We start from the raw sequence: 16,277 nt of genomic DNA, 5'->3' as shown, positions 1-16,277 counted from the left end.
TGCTGGGATTACAGGCGTAAGCCACCGGGCCCAGCCTGTGCTACTTTTGTCTAATCTTGTTGTTTCAGATTCACCAACAAGAACATTTCTGACAAACATGCCTGAGGGCAGTTGTCTTAGTCAATCAAGTTACCAAACAATACCGTAGATGACTGGGCAGCGTAAATACCAAACATTTATTTCTTGCAGTTCTGGAGTCTGGGAAGTCCATGATCAGGATGCTGGAATATATGGTATCTAGTGAGCCGCGGAGCACTTTCTGCTTTGCAGATGGCTGTCTTCTTGCTTTGTCTTCACATGGTGAAGAACAGAGAGTGACAGCAAGGGTCTATCTCTTAAAAGAATGCTAATCCCATTCATGAGGCTTCCACCCTCATTACCTAATTGTTGATCAAGGGCTCCACCTCCACATACCATATCATTTGGGGTTAAGACCTCAACATATAAATTTTGAGGGAACATAAACATTCAGTCAATAGCAGCAATGAACCCTTATAAATATATATTATGTATTATAAAAATAGACACATGCACTTTTGTGTTCATCATGGAACTATTCACAATATCAAAGACAGGGAATCAACCTAGATACCTATCAATGGTGGACTGGATAAGGAAAATGTGGTACATATACAGCATGGAATACTATGCAGTCATACAAAATAATGAAATCATGTTCTTTGGATCAACATGAATGCAGCTGGAGGCCATTATCTGAAGTGAACTAACACAGGAACAGAAAACCAAATATTGCATATTTTCCCTTATAAGTGGCAGCTAACCACTGAATACACATGGACACAAAGAAGGGAACAATAGACTGGAGACTGCTTGAGGGTAGAGAGTGGGGAAGACGGTGTGCATTGGAAGGCTACCTATTGGGTATTATGCTCACTACCTTGGTGATAGGCTCATTCGTATACCAAGCCTCAGCAACACATAATTTACCCATGTAACAAACCTACACATATTCCTTTGAACCTAAAATTAATAATGCCTGTGTTGTAAATGATGATACATGAATCCTAAATTGAGAATATACTTTTAAATAATGAAAATAATTTTTAACTTCTTAAAATGTGAAGCTCCTATAAACTAGCTTTTTAGGGTTATGCCACTATTCATCTGTTTATATTATTATGTAGCTTGTAAGACCTGATGTTATATAAAGTTAGTGGGCGGTGTTAAATCGCTGCAAAAAGTATACGCTTAGGAAGCAGCTAGTACTTAAAATTCTGGCTCCAATGCTTATAAGTTGTTTAATCTTACAGTATTTAAAACCTCTGCATCATTCTCTTAAATAATAAATGGAAATAATGATTTCTTCATCCCAGGATTCTTGTCACTGAGAACCTGTATACTATTACTACTACAGCTACTTATACTCTCCTATAATATGTTTAATGCGAACCAATTATTTCACACAATGTGTTTGGTGCTTTACATAAGTTTTACAACTCAAGGGAAAATTATTTAGCTTATTTTAAGGTATTCTAGTTCCATTTTCCCTGAAAACAAGTAACTAAAAGCAGAAAACACTTTTTAAAAATGACTGCAATATTCTTAGAAATTAAGTAGATTACAAAGTCATTACATAAATGTCTCTTTGTTTTGAAAACTCTTCCTTATAAGCTTACTATTTAACTAGTGATATATATATGTATATATGACTAAATGCCTGGACTAAGTGCCAAAATAGGATATATTTAAAATGTAAATTAAATTAAAATTAGCTAATACTAGAATGCTCAAAAATCATAATTTGCTGCATTTTCTCTTTGTGTCAGTTTTAACTTTATTTCAAATGTGGCTTTTAATTTTCTTTATTAGGCATGGTTTTCAGATGACTTTCTATAAATGCACTTCTCAGGCACTTAAGATGTTATCCACAGATTGAAGGGAATATGTAATCTATTTATAAATTCCTCAGCTGCCTTTCTGACTTTCAGTTGTCAGTTACAGACTTAAGCAAATTTTAAATCTCTGTTGCAATAGCATTTTAAATTTCTATTTAAGATACACAACAAAAGTCAATGAACTGTTTGAACTTATTTCTTTTTATATGGTTTTCATTTTTTGCAAATCACCAGGTTATTTCTTGATTTGAATATCAAAAGAAACCTTAATATGAAGATGATTAAATTTTGTAGATGTAAGTCTATATTAATTATTTATCATTTTTCCATGGCCCAATAAAACCAGTTCATCAAACACATCCAACACACCCTGCATTGAGATGTAGTAGTTGGTGGGCCTTAATGTCTTTGCATTTTAATAAAAGGCATTTTCAAATTTTAAATAATTTAAGGGCTTAAAAGTGCTCCTTGGAGATTTGAGAATATTTTCTCTATTTCTAGTAGATTAGCAATATTAATAATTTTGTTGAAAGAGGATGCTTTTCATGCTAGTTAAATAAATCTAAAAACTATTGCTAACCTTGATGGAAACTAAAAGAACAAAATACAATCATTGAAACTTGAAATATAAGTAAAGTGCGCATGAAAAGAATATAGTTTGAAGTTGAATGAAGAAAAATTTTTATGCCACTGGTTTTAAATAGAATATGTACTGTCATTATTTAACAGATACACTGAATTTTATGCCTAAATATGAGAATTGTACCTTAATGCACAGGAGAGAAAAAGTGAGAACTTGTGTTTAAATCAAACACATTCATATTACAATCATTCCAGAATACATAAAATAAGTAAGAAAATGATACATTGTAACAGAAAACTCAAACAGTGCATTTGGTTCTGTCTCTATATTTTATAGCTAAATGACTGTGTGTGGGAAAGGCATGAAGTATCTTTAAACTCAGATTTCCTATTTTAAAAAACTAGTGTAATAGTAATAATCTTGCAAAGTTGTGGTGGGGGAAGAGAGAGAAAGAGTGAGAGAGAAAGAGAGAGTGAGAGAGAGAGAGTGAGATTCACCTAACTTCCTAATTGTAATTCTAGGATAACTTAAAGCATCATATCTCTGTGACATTCCTTTATCTGAATCTTCGGTTCAATACTATAGTTTTATTATTGGTTCCTGGTTTATTATTAGCTGATTGCTTTATTTTGTCAGATCCAAGTGCTTATCTTGAAACTGTGCTTCCTAGAGAGGGCCCAAGGGTCCAGTTAACCTAGTGGAATGAGAATGATTTACTATTCCTCTTATGCAAAGGGGTAATCCCTATTTTTAAAAGGCTCAACAACTTTGAAGTGTGGATACTGTAAAAAAATATATATATATATCAAATTGGGTGAATTTACTACAATTCTTCATTGAAAACATACTGATGATTAAATTTGTCTATGTTATATATGCATCTAAAATGAAGCTACTTTGAAAATACTTTTTGAAAAAAGCCTTTATTATTGGTGAGTCAGCAGAAGAAAAATGGGAAATGAATGACTCACATTCTTCTGGATGAACTTAAGCCTGAACCTTCTGAATCTGTTATTTAATTAAATCAGTCTTGTCTCTCAAAGTATTTAAGAGCATTGTTGCTGTGTCTAGAAAATCTCTTTCAGTTAAATTTCAACATTATTATCAGAATGTGATTTTGCTATTTAGGATACAGTATAGTAAAATAGAAATATAATTATGGGAAATATGTGGAAACATTTCTTAAACACCTCTTTGAGTTCTAGTGCTGTGGAAGTGATTTTTGAGTTACTTGTGCTAGAGGGACTTCAGAAAATTTATTCTGCTTTTGATCTTAGTGGCTAGAGAGGTAAGTCTGACCATTTAATAACTATACCATAAGACTAAATTAATTCAAGACCACTATAGGAAATCTTTTTCCTGCTGTCCTTTATTGTTATAGCATGTTTAATGTAATTTTATAATGAATGACAAGTGACAAATGGCATTTTCAGCAGTTATCTGAAGGAAGCCTCTGAAAAGCACCCGAAGAAAGGAGTACAATTTTATCATTCTCTGAGCTCTAGGTGTGCTGTGAATCCAGGCTAGGACACCTCAAATAATGCCATAATTCACTGACTTTGCAGACACTAATTAGTAACTTTTTGTCTGCTAATATGAGAAAGCTAGTGTGCTAAGCCCTTTATGTGCATTTTTCTATTTTTGTGCATTTTCTATTATGAGAACCACGACTTCCCCATCTTGACTTATACATTGAGAGATCAAAGATAAACAGGATGACATATTCTACATCTTCAGAAAGTTCATAGGCTACTGCAAAAAAATTCAGAATAATGAGGAAGTATTACATAGTCACATGGTTAAAATCCCAGACTCTGGGACAAATGGGTCTGATTCCTAATCTACTCTATCTATGAGACAATAGGTAAGATTCCAGATATTAAAGTAGTTAATAGTGGTATGGTAGCTACCATACAATGTGATGACAAGTATTAAACAATATAATATGGTAAGATGCTACATTCAGTGGCAAACAATATTAGTTGCTGTTTCTGCTGTTGCTGTTGCTATTATGACAGATCCTGCCTGGAATCTAGTTATTACAGAGGATAAATTAAGGTTGCATTTGATTACTGAAATCTTACTTTTTTAAAGAGGACTGAGAAAGTTTTCCAAGAAAGATAATACTTAAGATAAGTCTTACAGTATGATTAGGAATTTCACCAAATAACTTAAGAATAAAAAGGTTTCCTGAACTTGGGATTTTTAAACAATACAATGATATTCTCCAATGAGATTCAGATAACTCTAATGGGAGGTTTACATGAAAACTGTACTGGTAGCACCTGCCTTTGAACACAAGACTGCACCACTGGTGAGTTTTGGGGAAGGAGGTTTATAGCAGTGAATATCAATCTGTTTTTATACATGACTGGTTAGAAGACACCCTTGCTAAAGTTAACAAGCATACGTGGTTGGCCTATTTAGCTAACACATTTAGTAGCTAACTGAGAATGATTGAACTTGAACACATTCTATAAAGTAATAATTTTGTATAACTTGTTTTTATAGCTAAATTCAACAGAGTTTTGTACAGTAAACTCTAAACAATATATTCTGAAGATGTACTATTTTTCCATATCTTGTTTATTTATTTATTTATATTTATTTATTTTATTTTTGAGACAGGGTCTCCCTCTGTCACCCAGGCTGGAGTGCAATGGGGTGATCTCAGCTCACTGCAGCCTCTGCAGTTTCAAGCAATTTCCATGCCTCAGCCTCCCAAGTAGCTGGGACTACAGCTGCGTGCCACCACACCAGGCTAATTTTTGTATTTTTTGTAGAGATGGGGTTTTGCCATGTTGCCCAGGCTGGTCTCCAACTCCTGAGCTCAAGCAATCCACCCACCTCAGACTCCCAAGTTGTGGGCTTACAGGCAAGAGTCACCTCGTTCGGCCCCATACCTCCTTTCAAAGAATTAGAAAAGCAATTGTTTTTCTTCTGGTCTGTCCCAAATTTCTCTTAGTCCATCTCACACTTTCTGGGCTTGCAGGCATGAGCCACCTTGTTCGGCCCCACACCTCTTTTCAAAGAATTAGAAAAGCAATTGTTTCTCTTCTTGTCTGTCACAAATTTCTCTTAGTCTATCTCACACTTATCTCCACTGCAATTGTCATTGCCTTGCCTTTATTATCAACTACTAATTGCAGAAAGTTCTTTTTTTTATTATTTAAGTTTTAGGGTACATGTGCACAGTGTGCAGGTTAGTTACATATGTATACATGTGCCATGCTGGTGTGCTGCATCCATTAACTCGTCACTTAGCATTAGGTATATCTCCTAATGCTCTCCCTCCCCCCTCCCCCCACCCCACAACAGCCCCCAGAGTGTGATGTTCCCCTTCCTGTGTCCATGTGTTCTCATTGTTCAATTCCCACCTATGAGTGAGAACATGCGGTGTTTGGTTTTTTGTCCTTGTGATAGTTTACTGAGAATGATGGTTTCCAGCTTCATCCATGTCCCTACAAAGGACATGAACTCATCATTTTTTATGGCTGCATAGTATTCCATGGTGTATATGTGCCACATTTTCTTAATCCAGTCAATCATTGTTGGACATTTGGGTTGGTTCCAAGTCTTTGCTATTGTGACTAGTGCCGAAATAAACATACGCGTGCATGTGTCTTTATAGCAGCATGATTTATAGTCCTTTGGGTATATATCCAGTAATGAGATGGCTGGGTCAAATGGTATTTCTAGTTCTAGATCCCTGAGGAATGGCCACACTGACTTCCACAATGGTTGAACTAGTTTACAGTCCCACCAACAGTGTAAAAGTGTTCCTATTTCTCCACATCCTCTCCAGCACCTGTTGTTTCCTGACTTTTTAATGATTGCCATTCTAACTGGTGTGAGATGGTATCTCATTGTGGTTTTGATTTGCATTTCTCTGATGGCCAGTGATGATGAGCATTTTTTCATGTGTCTTTTGGCTGCATAAATGTCTTCATGATTGTATATCTAGAAAACCCCATTGTCTCAGCCCAAAATCTCCTTAAGCTGATAAGCAACTTCAGCAAAGTCTCAGGATACAAAATCAATGTACAAAAATCACAAGCATTCCTATACACCAATAACAGACAAACAGAGAGCCAAATCATGAGTGAACTCCCATTCACAATTGCTTCAAAGAGAATAAAATACTTAGGAATCCAACTTACAAGGGATGTGAAGGACCTCTTCAAGGAGAACTACAAACCACTGCTCAGTGAAATAAAAGAGGATACAAACAAATGGAAGAACATTTCCTGCTCATGGGTAGGAAGAATCAATATCGTGAAAATGGCCATACTGCCCAAGGTAATTTATAGATTCAATGCCATCCCCATCAAGCTACCAATGACTTTCTTTACAGAATTGGAAAAAACTACTTTAAAGTTCATATGGAACCAAAAAAGAGCCCACATCGCCAAGTCAATCCTAAGCCGAAAGAACAAAGCTGGAGGCATCACGCTACCTGACTTCAAACTATACTACAAGGCTACAGTAACCAAAACAGCATGGTACTGGTACCAAAACAGAGATATAGATCAATGGAACAGAACAGAGCCCTCAGAAATAATGCCGCATATCTACAACTATCTGATCTTTGACAATCCTAAGAAAAACAAGCAATGGGGAAAGGATTCCCTATTTAATAAATGGTGCTGGGAAAACTGGCTAATCATATGTAGAAAGCTGAAACTGGATCCCTTCCTTACACCTTATACAAAAATTAATTCAAGATGGATTAAAGACTTAAACGTTAGACCTAAAACCATAAAAACCCTAGAAGAAAACCTAGGAATTACCATTCAGGACATAGGCATGGGTAAGGACTTCATGTCTAAAACACCAAAAGCAATGGCAACAAAAGCCAAAATTGACAAATGGGATCTAATTAAACTCAAGAGCTTCTGCACAGCAAAAGAAACTACCATCAGAGTGAACAGGCAACCTACAAAATGGGAGAAAATTTTCACAACCTACTCATCTGACAAAGGGCTAATATCCAGAATCTACAATCAACAAATTTACAAGAAAAAAACAAACAACCCCATCAAAAAGTGGGCAAAGGATATGAACAGACACTTCTCAAAAGAAGACATTTATGCAGCCAAAAGACACAGAAAGTTCTTAATGTCTGCAACTTGAGCACAGTTTAGATTTTAAATGCAGGGGCTTCATTAGTTGCTTGGCTGGGGTGGTTGTTTTCTCCAGTATGCTCACTAAGGTGCACGCAGTCAGTTAATCATTATCCGGGATGGTTTTTCTCATTTACATGAGCTGTAGAGTCTGTACTTGATTAGCATCCAGTTTTTTCTGCCTTGGTATTCCCTCCCTATGTGCTCATCATGGGTGGGTTCATTTTACTGTGTTCTGACTCTGAGAAGAAAAGCTAAAAAGTAGATATGCAATATTACTCTTTTCTGACTGCAGTACATCAGGAGATTTATTATTTAACTATGATGTGTCCATTAATTGCAAAGATTGGGCAGCTGATGAAAAAATGGGTAGAAAAGTAGCAACTCATTATTAGTGGGAAAATTTATATTATTCTTACTTTGGTAATCTTGTTTTCATGGACATAGTGTCATTTTTCTAGTAAACAATTTTGTTTGAAAAAGTAGTTAATCAACACCTTAATCAAATCAAGATGTTAAAACAACTGATGTGACAACTGAAACTTTTTGAGAATATGAAGATAACCATAAGATGGCCTTTTCTAATAATGGATACTATAAGAATTGGTGATAATATTTCTAGAATTTTCATATATATATATATATGTGAATATATATGAGATATATATCCTAAATGTATATATTCAGAAGTTAATGTATTTTGTAGAAAGAAAATTTGCTTTCTTAAAATGAAAGAATTGATACTAGTTAATTTTATTGAGTCTTTAAAAATATGGATATATGAAAGAAGTATATGTAAGAATATTATGGTAGTTTTCTAGGGTCTCCATATTGTTTTCAAATATTTGAAGTGCTAATATGCATGAGATTGTAGTCCTAAGGGGGAAAATAGACACATACTTGCGTACTCACACACACACACACACACACACACACAAACACATAGGTATGTATATATATGTTAGAGTGGCTAAATTCAGATGCTACAAGTACTTTTTGAACTTAAAAAAATTTAACATTCAGTTGAAAAACTATCTTCCCTAAATCTAATATAAGAACCATAGGGCAAGTCTCAACTTGATGCATTTTCAAATAGTTGAATGAAAGAATGTCTCCTGAAAAACTGAGCTTATGTAGAGAAAAAAACTGCACTAACTGACCTCTAACTATATTGTTTCAAACAAGGTAGTGTAATAAGATTGAAAATCCAGTGCACATACAAGTCTCCATATTGGATTTTCCACTATATTACCCCAGCCAGTTATAGCTGTATTCAACTATGGATGTGAAATGAAAATTGATTTAGATAGTTCCGTAGTGAGCTACTTTCTCTTTTTTCCCCTCCTGGAAATATTTCTGTTTATAAAACTCATTTTATTAAGAGAGGAAAGAAAAATACTGAATAGTTTATATGGGATCATGATTTTCTGAACATTATGAGACTAAATGTTACATAATGTTGTACAGTTATGGCAACCTTGTAGAGATGCACTTTTGCTTTTATTTTGTTGTTGTTGTTATTTTTACATAGCCAAAGATAATGTTTTAAGGTCTATTTCTGGGAACTTTGACCTTACATTCAAGTCAATCTGTGAAGTAACTTAATTGAATTTGCTATTTTATATTTCCTCCGGAGATTATAAGAAAAATTCCAAAGGACACATACCTTGAAGGTCAATGTGTTTATATAATACAGCATGTCCTGACTTTCTAATATTTCAGCCCAAAGGACAAGAAAGGCCCTTCGACCCAAGTCATTGATTTTAATCTGGCTTGCTGTCCCTGGGAGGCTGTGTATATTGCTGTCAGTGAGACTGGTTACACATTCATGCTATTTTACCACAGCAGCGTTGCAAAGGGTAATTAGGTTCCAACTCCTAGATCAGCAAAGTGGCCATGTCCAGGAACTATACGGAAACAAAAGGAAGATCTGGCATGTTTCAATTTGCACAAGTAAATTAACTCTAGCCTCATTTTGGGTGTAGTGACAGATTTGAATTTATCATGGACTGTTTAGTAAATAGCCAGGAACCTGAGCACTTCTGTAAGATGCTACCACTACCCTACAGCTAAAATGACAGATAAATGTGAGAAATGATGGGATTTGGCAGACAAATTCTGGAGAAGTAATCAAAAGAGTGACATTTTACTAGGGCATTGTAACACAGCCTCATTATTTCTTTTTATTGCTATATGAAGGTGTCTTTTAGGTGTTAATTTTCACCATCTCAGTGAGAAAGCCCACCAAAAATGATTTTAGATATATTAAGTCCATCTCCTACCTGACAAAGTGATTAAATACCTCTTTAAGTCTGTGCTCTTCAAAAATCATGTATCTAAGTTCTGTCTGTCACATTAATGATTTAAATATACATTGAAATTTAAGATTTGTTTTTATGATTTAGGAAACAATTATGGGATTAAACTTTTAAATGATGATTGTCTAACAGCAAAAGCATGCTTTCAATCATCATGAAACTGCAAATCAATGACAGCATTTTTGTTTAAAAGGTGATGGGGAGGAGGAAAAGTAAATGGATTCAGAATATCTCAATTTTTTTTAAGGAGGAATAGAAATGACAGCTGACTCAATATCAGCAGCTGTGGTTGCCATAAATAGTATTTTTCACCTTTATCTTATGATTCTTAAGCAGAGGTACTTAAACCTACTGTATTCCATGGCTGTGGGGCAGTAATCTCTATGGTTTCTTGTCAAGTCACTCTGGGAGGAATCTTTTCACAAAAGAGCAACGTGGTGGCTCTAAATTGTCCCTGTATCATGTGGGATTGCAGTAGCAGCACCGATAAAATTGTTCATATACTTTAGCGTGTGTTTGTGGCTGAGCATGTATGGGTATTTCTATATATGGGTGGGGGAGGGAGGGGATGGTAGGGTGAGAAAGGGGTAAGGGGAAGAGAGAGAATGTGTGCCACAGTATAGAGTGAGATCAGGGTTGCAATCTCAGGATAACAGAGCTGTTGGCTCTCCTGTCTGCTTGTCTTTAACTGAAAAATACCTCAAATTAAGTGAGCTGTCGCCAACAACAACAGTAAAGCTTCTTGTTTCTAAGGACTCCTTAGACTATTATACAGACAGAACCTGGTTGGGATAGAGGGTAGCCACAAGCATAAACACCACACATTTTTCATGCTTTTACTTGAAATTCAGTAAATATTGGGAATAAATTGTTCACAAAACAGTTTGTTGTATGTTCACGGTCATTTTCCAGCATGTTGCAATGTTGGTTTTCTTTTGGGGAGAGTATTTGAGGATTTTTTTGATCTCTTTGCTCTGACATGCTAGAAATGAATCTCCTCCAATCATCTTTTTGAATATATCAAGACTATTTCATTTTTGTTCTTTGTAATTTTACAGCTACAAACATTTTTTACATTTCATAGCCCAGTTTATAGTATTTTCCTAAGAAGAGAATCTTATTTATTACGGTGGAATAAATTACCCCAAAATTTTATGGCTTAAAATAACCAACATTTATTATCTCACAGCTTATGTGCATCTGGAATCCCTTCATGGCTTAGCTAGGTCTCCTCCTTAGAGTCTCACATAGGGCTGTCATCAGTGTGTCATCTAGGAGAAGTTTGACTCGGGGTAGATTAACTTTCAAGCTTACTCACATGATTGTTGGTGGGCTTCAAGTGCTGTTCCCTCACAGCCTGTTTGCCAGAAATATCAGTTCCTTGCCATGTGGCAGCACACAACATAGTAACCACCTTCTCTTAGAGCAAGCAAGCAAGAGAGCAATAGTGGACACCCAAGAAGGAAGCCACACTGCTTTTGTAACATACTTTTTGAGGTGAAATTCTATCACTTCTGCTGTATTCCGTTTGTTAGAAGTGAGTCAATAGGTCCAGCCCACATTCAAAGCGAAAAGCTTATACAAAGACATGACTATCAGATAGAGGCAATCATTGGGTTTTTGTTTTAGGAGCCACTTATCACAAATAGTAACATGGAACCAACGGTGTTACCAAACAAGCAAACAAAAAGAGACAGTTTCCTGAGTCATTTTTACAAAATCTCTGATGGGAAAATATTTTTTCCTTTAGACTATTTTTACATTCATATTTTTACTACACTTTTTGTAATTTGATGGAGTATTTGGAACATAAAAAATGTAGAGCAATAAGACACACACACACACACACACACACACAACCTACTTTAATAATAAAACATGAACAATGTAATTAAAATCCCCGATGTGCCCTTCCTTTCCTAGGGATGACTGACATCCTGACTTTGATGATTTTCCTTCCAATATATTTACTTGTAATTTTGCTAGATATAGGCACTATTAACAATGTGTTACTATTTTGTTGTTTTAAAACTTTAATGGTATCTTTATGTGCTCCCATGAGTAAATGTTAAAGATTGTTGGAAAGTGCATTGTTCATAACAGCCAAAACATCTAAAACTTTTAAAGAGGAAACAACATATCTATTAATAGCAGAATGGATATATAAATTTTGGTGTATTCATAAAGTTGAGTATTATGCACAGTGAAAATGAATGAACTAGAGTCACATATTAACATAGATTCATCTCACAAGCATTAAATCAAAGAAAATATGTTTAATACATATTTTTATTCAACTGATTTTTAAGTGGTTCAAAGTTACTTGCTAAAAATGCATATAAGTCACCTTTCCTGAAACTGAAGAAATTATATCTTGCACTTTGTTTTATCAGTTTGCCAACTGTTTATATGGGGAAATTAAACAGAATATTTCTGAAAACTCTTATAAAAGTGTAAACTTTTAAATTACTAATTCCAAGCCTATCTTATGATTATGCTTATTATATACATTAAGTGTAGCTTGGATTTACATAGGTTTATTCAATTCAGAGTTTAGTGTCCTGGAAGCAAATTATTATTTCTCATTTTTTTTCTTTCATATTTTATTCTGAATGCCTAGAGAATTGATAGATGTAGTTGTGCCCCCATTTCCCCACCTAATTTCGCTTTCTTACAATTGGGAAAATTGCAGCAGCTGTGGCTAACTATTTACATTTTAAATAATAACATGTGTAAATAGCATCTTTCTAACTCTTCATTACTGGCAGCAGAAATAAATGGGAATATTGGCCCAGGCTCATTGTAGAAACAGAGCCACATTCAGAATGAGATAAAACAAATGATTATAAACTCATGGCAAAACAAGAGAACAGATTGTCAAAAGAGGGTGGTAATAATGATAATCAACAATACACAATAATCCTAGAAAATCGAAGAAATCCAGCAGATACATTTCTTCAGAGAGGATTAGACTCCATCTGTTGATTTACAAATGTTGAGTAATTTGAGAAGGATTAAATTACTAGAGGTTTCAATGACAGTTAAAAGTGAACTGGTGTTTAAGGCACATTGGTTAATAGCATGAGCTAGACTGTCTGGATTTGAAAATCAGCTCAATTACTTAATAGCTATGGAATCTTGACAATTTCCTAAACACTCCAGTTCTGTTTCCTTACTTGTAATCCTCATATGGTTCATAGGATTTCTCTGAATATTGAGTTAATTTTCACAAAGCATGTAGAAAAATAATTAGGCTATAGTAAGCACCCTATAAATGTTAGCTTTTACAAGTGAAGCATGTATGTGTGGATTTCCGATTATTTGAAAATAATTTAGTACTATAGGTTTATAAGAAATTTGATATTTAATAGGGCAAGTCCTTCTACTCTTTTTTCAAGTTTGTCTTATTATTTTGGCAATTTATTCTTTCATATGAATTTTAAAATTAATAAATAAGCCAAATTCCATAAAATAATCTTTATGTAATCATTGCATTACATTTATAAATTGGTATGGGGTGGGAGTTGTTGCTTTACAATAGTGAATATTTTTATCTGTGACCATAGAAATTGTTTCAATTATTTAGATATTTTTCTCAAGAACATCAGTAAAATAATTCTATTTTTTTCTTAATGGTTTTGAATTTATTTTGTTTAATTTGGCCCCGAATTTTTTTGGAATCTTGTTTTATGAATGGATTTTCTTCTTTTTTATCTAAGTGAGTATTGATGGTATGAACATATGTACACGTATTACTGATTTTTATGTATTAAGCTTGCATATAGCAAGCCTTCCATCCTAATTATAAATAGGTATTGAAATGTTTGAATGTTATTTTCTGTCTGCATTGATTTGTCATCTATATTTGTGGGTTTTTTGTATCTTTTATCTTAATGCGACTAAATATAGTACTCAATTTCCAAACATCAAATTTTACCAATATTTCAGTGATAAATACAATTAAGAATGATGCTTGCTAATATTTAAGATTTTTGAATATGTTTATAAATAAGATTTATACTCATAAATTAGATTAGCTAAAAGTCCTTTCTCCTTTGGTGTTAACCAGTTTTACGGGTAAGATTATGTTAGCCACATGAAACAAATTTTTTCTTTCCTAGGTAATTTGGTAAACATTCTCTGTAAATTGTCTACATGTTTCTTTTTATAGTTTTGACTCTCATTTAATTTTATTGAGTTATAATTCTATTCATGTCTTCTATTTCCTCTCATGTCAATTTTGATACTGTGTACAAATGTTTATAGTATATATATTGCCATCACATAATAATGTGTAATAATAGGCAAATTGCTTAAACTTTCTAACCTTTAGCTTCATTAACTACAAAATGGGAATATTCATAGTACCTAAAGCATAGGGGTGCTTTTAGGATTAATTAAGATAATACATGTTAAGTGATTAAAGAACACCACCTGGCATATAGTTTTTCATTTTTTCCAGAATAATTATTCTGTATTATAAAGTAATGACACACTTTATCACTATTGCCTTATTTTTCTACATTAATAGTGCTGCCATAATATTATTCTGGTTAATATTTTCTTTTTTCTATTCATCTTTTTTATTTAAAATTATATTCATCTTTTTAATTCAAAAACTTTATAAAATTATGTTAACATATTTTATGTATGTCTCTTGTAAATGATTAGACATTTTGAAAAGCAAATGTTTATCTTTTATTAAGTTAAACATATATTTGACATATTTCTAGCATATTACTCATTTATTTCTATTTTATATGGTTTATTTGCTTCATTTTCTTTCATACCGTTTGTTTTCACTTTATTTATTCTTTTAATGGATTTTAAATTCACACATTCTATTTTTATATTTTAACAACTAAAATTTTAGCATGCATGTTCAACCTTATATGTTAAACATTAATCAGTGTCTCAGTTCCCTTCATGATATATATGTTTTAAATATCTTTATTCAACTCAGTCTTCTATGTGCTACAAGTCCATTAGTATAATTAAAAATTTTTAATATGCTATTGTTACTACTAAAAATTAAAGAGAGAATATTATGCTCTACTTTTGTAAAACAATTATTTCACCTTAAGTGTCATCTAATTAGTGGTATTTTTAAAGAAGTGTCATAGAATATTTGTTCTATATAGCCATATTGGCATCAAATAGCAAAACTTCCTTTGAAAAATGCAAATGTTGCTAGTCTTATAGGTTATGAAATAGCATAAGAACTTGGGAAGAGAAAGAATATAGAAATGAACCTGGGCTACATGGGTATTTAATAAAATAACCCAAAGTTATACCAGTATCAATTTATAAAATTTGTCATTATCTTGGTTGATTTCCAGTTAACTACATGGACAAAAAAATGTTCTAAAATATCCCAATAGAGTTCTAATTTGCAGCTGGTTGATTGTTTTACCCTACTATTATCTACAAAGCAATTATTCATGAATAAATACATCTTGACTAGCTTTCAAGGAAATATTGATCACTAATACATTTTAATTAAGGAATATTGAAGCAAAAGAGTTTAAATCAATTAGACAATATGAAAACAGTGAAGTTTAAACAGTAAACAATTATAAAACTTAAGAAAATAAATGTTATTGTTCCACATTCATACATACACCCATATACACATACACACACATAGATTTTAAAATTTATTTATTATATATAGTGAATGTATAATAGAGGAAATAGAGTCTTTCCTCTAAATTGCATGGAAAGAGGATTTAAGTCAGTATTTGTTAACAGGTGGAATTATCATGGAAGGCGTATTCCTGGAATTGATGTCTAAGTTGGGACCTCAAGAACTATGTAAGAGTTATGGATGCAAAAAGGGAGGTGGAGATTTCTATGTAGAGGAAAGTATAATATATAAGGCACAGAAGCAAGAGAGCCCAGTGGATTTTCATGTCAGGAAGACCTGGATTTGAATTCTGGTGCTGAACTATTTTGTAGAAGTCATTTTATTTCAAATACTTGTATAGTCTCTAACAATAATATCAATCTCGAATTTATGTTTTAGAGATTTGCTGTGCATATATATGTGTGTGTGTGTGTATGTTTTGTGCAATTCCTAGCCCAAAGTAAGTGATCAATAAATATGCTATTATAATTATTGTTGCAGTGTTTGCTATAATTATTACTGTTGCTTATTTAAGATGCTAGAATTATGTCAACATAATTTGAGCACACTAAAATGAAAGAGTAGTAAGAATTAAAGTAGGAGGAAAAGGTAAACTAGGGCAGATCATGAACCATCTTACCAACCTCATTAAAACATATGAACATTGTGGCAGTAGGGATCTATTGAAATGTCAAAATTGGAATATAGAAAGCTCTTTCTTGCTATACTGTGATGAATGAATGTAGGGGCAGGTGGAATGAACCCGAAAGG

The 16,277-nt window shown here is 33.4% G+C and overlaps 1 protein-coding gene across 2 annotated transcripts in view; it reads left to right on the top strand.

Annotated features, from left to right (window-relative positions):
- MDGA2 (MAM domain containing glycosylphosphatidylinositol anchor 2) overlaps positions 1-16,277 on the top strand; it is an 825,106-nt gene that overhangs the window by 488,071 nt on the left and 320,758 nt on the right. The window lies entirely within an intron of this gene.

The sequence above is a fragment of the Pongo abelii genome, chromosome 15, assembly GCF_028885655.2.
Source record: "Pongo abelii isolate AG06213 chromosome 15, NHGRI_mPonAbe1-v2.0_pri, whole genome shotgun sequence".
Lineage (NCBI taxonomy): Eukaryota > Metazoa > Chordata > Mammalia > Primates > Hominidae > Pongo > Pongo abelii.
This window is presented reverse-complemented; position numbering and strand designations above follow the sequence as displayed.